The sequence below is a fragment of the Arachis hypogaea genome, chromosome 13 (genome assembly GCF_003086295.3).
Source record: "Arachis hypogaea cultivar Tifrunner chromosome 13, arahy.Tifrunner.gnm2.J5K5, whole genome shotgun sequence".
In the NCBI taxonomy this organism is placed as follows: Eukaryota; Viridiplantae; Streptophyta; class Magnoliopsida; order Fabales; family Fabaceae; genus Arachis; species Arachis hypogaea.
The window spans coordinates 98,836,721-98,840,769 of NC_092048.1; the positions used below are offsets into that span (position 1 = coordinate 98,836,721).

At 34.0% G+C, this 4,049-nt stretch overlaps 1 non-coding gene across 1 annotated transcript; it reads left to right on the forward strand.

Moving 5' to 3' along the window:
* The first annotated feature begins 245 nt into the window (after positions 1–245).
* On the forward strand, positions 246–353 carry LOC112738890 (small nucleolar RNA R71). Its single transcript, XR_003169841.1, has one exon. It is a non-coding gene; the product is annotated as a small nucleolar RNA R71 (small nucleolar RNA).
* The last annotated feature ends 3,696 nt before the right edge of the window (positions 354–4,049 follow it).

Sequence of the window (4,049 nt, forward strand, 5' to 3'; positions counted from 1 at the left end):
TAAATTCTTGTCAATTATCCCTCTCCCTTTAAATTTCATGCAATTTAGCTTCTGTTGGATACAAATCACTCAAATCAACTCTTGTTCGCATAACTAAATCAACCACCTAACTAAAATTGTTCAATCCTTCAATCACTGTGGGATCGACCTCACCCATGTGAGTTATTATTACTTGGTACAACCCGGTACACTTGTCGGTGAGTTTTGTGTTGGATCGTTTTCTATACATTAATGCTCCATTCTGGAAGCATGTCAGTAGGACACCTTTTGATCAATTGCTTATATCTTTCCCAAGCTTCATAGAGGGACTCACCTTCCTTCTATCTGAAGGTTTAGATTTCCACTCTAAGCTTGCTCATCTTTTGAGGTGGAAAGAATTTGGCCAGGAAAGCACTGACTAGCTTTTCCCAAGAGTTCAGGCTTTCCTTAGGTTGTGAATCCAACCATGTTCTAGCTCTGTCTCTTACAGCAAAAGGAAAAAGTATAAGCCTGTAGACCTCGGGAGCAACTCCATTGATCTTGACAGTGTCACAGATTTGCAAGAATTCAGCTAAGAACTGATGAGGATCTTCCAATGGAAGTCCATGAAACTTGCAATTCTGTTGCATTAGAGAAACTAATTGAGGCTTAAGCTCAAAGTTGTTTGCTCCAATTGCAGGAATTGAGATGCTTCTTCCATAGAAGTTAGAAGAGGGTGCAATAAAGTCACCAAGCATCTTCCTTGCATCTCCACCATTGTTATTGGGTTCGGCCATGTCTCCTTCTTTTTCGAGAATTTCTGTCAGGTCCTCTTCAGAGGGTTGTGCTTTAGCTTCTCTTAGTTTCCTCTTAAGAGTCCTTTCAGGTTCAGGATCAGCTTCAATAAGAATGTCTTTATCCCTGTTCCTGCTCATATGAAAAAGAAGAGAACAGAAAAGAAGAGGAATCCTCTATGTCACAGTATAGAGATTCCTTTATGTGAGTAGAAGAAGAGAGGGTTTGAATTTTGAGTGGAAAAGGAGTGTTAGTAGATAAATAAATAAATAGAAAGAGATGTGAGAGAGAGAATTTTGAATTTAAAAAGAATAAAAGGAAAATATTTTTGTTTTTATTTTAATTATTAGTTAGAATTCAAAAATTAAGAAGAGAAATAAAATTAAATTAAAATTTAAAACAATTAGTTAATTAAAATAAATTTTGAAAAAGTGGGAAGGAGTTTTCGAAAATTAGAGAGAGAAAATTAGTTAGGTGGTTTTGAAAAAGATAAGAAATAGTAAAACAAACAAAAAGTCAAGTAGTTAATTGAAAAAGATTTGAAAATCAATTTTGAAAAGATAAGAGGTTAGAAAAGATTTTGAAATTGATTTTGAAAAAGATATGATTGAAAATTATTTTGAAAAAGAAATTTAAAAAGATTTGATTTTTTGAAATTAAAGTTAATTACTTGACTAACAAGAAACAAAAAGATATGATTCTAAAATTTAAAGATTGAACCTTTCTTACTAGGAAAGTAACAAACTTAGAATTTTTGAATCAATCACATTAATTGTTAACATTAATTTTGAAAATATGAAATAAAAATAAGAAAAAGATTTTGAAAATCAATTTTTAAAAGTTTTCGAAAATATCTATAGAAAATGAAAAAGATTTAATTTTTGAAAAAGTTTTGAAAAGATAGGATTTTTTAAATTGAAAATTTGACTTGACTCATAAGAAACAACTAGATTTTTAAAACTTTTGACTAAATCAAACCAAATTGTCGAAAATTATGAGCAAAATAAGGAAAAGATATTTTTTTATTTTTTATTTTTAATGAGGAGAGAGAAAAACATAAAAATGATGAAAAACATGAAAATTCAAGATCAAAACACATGATGCATGCAAGAACACTTTGAATGTCAAGATGAACACCAAGAACTTATTTTTGAAAATTTTTAAGAAAAGAAAAACATGCAAGACACCAAACTTAGAAATTTTCAAACTTTAGACACTAACAAATTGAAAATGCATATGAAAAACAAGAAAAGACACAAAACATGAAAATACAAAGATCAAACAAAGAAAATCATCAAGAACAACTTGAAGATTATGAAGAACACATGCATGAGTTTCAAAAATTTTAAGAAAAGCTAAAAAGATGCAATGGACACCAAACTTACAATTTCACACTAGACTCAAACAAGAGACACAAAATTATTTTTGGTTTTTATGATTTTATTAATTAATTTTTTTTTTGTATTTTTTTTGAAAATTAATTTTGAAAAAGAAAATAAGGAAATTCAAATTTTTTAATAAGAATTCCAGGAATCATGCGATGTTATTCTAAAACTCCGGTCCAGGAATTAGACATGGCTTACTAGCCAGCCAAGCTTTTAGTGAAAGCTTCGGTCCAAAACACTAGACATGGCCAATGGCCAGCCAAGCTTCAGCATACAAATCAGACATACAACAGCAGATTAGATGGGAGTCCAAGGGCTCTTGCCATGATAAGTGGAAGCCTCAGTCCAAAAAATTAGACATGGCTTAACAGCCAGCCAGGCTTCAACAGATCATGATGAAACTCTAGAATTCATTCTTAAAAATTCTGAAGTCATAGAATAATTTATTTTTTGAAAATTTTTCAAAAATAAAAATAATAAAAACAAAAAGCTTAAAATTAAAATAAAATTACCTAATCTGAGTAACAAGATGAACCGTCAGTTGTCCAAACTCGAATAATTCCCGGCAACGGCGCCAAAAACTTGGTGCACGAAATTGTGATTCACTCAACTGCGCCAACAACTTGGTACGCACGATCATAATCTCAATTCTTTTTCACAACTGCGCACAACTAACCAGCAAGTGCACTGGGTCGTCCAGGTAATAAACCTTACGTGAGTAAGGGTCGATCACATAGAGATTGTCGGCTTGAAGCAAGCTATGGTCATCTTGTAAATCTCAATCAGGCAGATTCAAATGGTTATGAGGTTTTGATAATTAAAATATAAATAAAATATAAAATAAGATAGAAATACTTACGTAATTCATTGGTGGGATTTCAAATAAGCGTATGGAGATGCGTGTGCTTCTGAATCTCTACTTTCCTACTGTCTTCATTCAACCGTTCATACTTCTTTCCATGGTAAGCTGTATGTTGGGGGATCACCGTTGTCAATGGCTACCGTTCGTCCTCTCAGTGAAAATGGTCCAAATACGTTGTCACCGCACAGCTAATCATCTGTCGGTTCTCACTCATGTTGGAATAGGATCCATTGATCCTTTTGCGCCTGTCACTACGACCAACACTCGCGAGTTTGAAGCTCGTCACCGTCATCCCATCCCAGATCCTACTCGGAATACCACAGACAAGGTTTAGACTTTTCGGATCTCAAGAATGCTGCCAATTGATGCTAGCTTATACCACGAAGACTCCGATCTTTCGGAATGGAGGCTAAGAGATATACATTCAAGCTTGTTTTCATGTAGAATAGAAGTGTTTGTCAGGCACGCGTTCATAAGCGAGAATGGTGATGAGTGTCACATAATCATCACATTCATCATGTTCTTGGGTGCGAATGAATATCTTAGAATAAGAAGAAGCTTGATTTGAATATAAAAACAATAGTACTTTGCATTAATTCATGAGGAACAGCAGAGCTCCACACCTTAATCTATGGGGTGTAGAAACTCCACCGTTGAAAATACATAAGTGATAATGGTCTAGGCATGGCCGAAAGGCCAGCCTCCAAACGTGTAAAAAAGCATAAAGGTCTAAGGACTAAACGTCCAAAGATGTAAAATAAATCACTAAAAGTAGTTTTTATACTAAACTAGTAACCTAGGGTTTACAGAAATGAGTAAATGATGTAGAAATCTACTTCCGGGACCACTTGGTGTGTTCTTGGGCTGAGCATTGAAGCTTTCACATGTAGAAGCTTTTCTAGGAGTTAAACGCCAGCTTTGGTACCAGTTTGGGCATTTAACTCCAGCTTGTAACTCAGTTCTGGTGTTTAACGCCAGAATAGGGCAGGAAGTTGGCGTTTAAACGTCAGTTTGCGTCGTCAAACCTCGGGCAAAGTATGGATTATTAT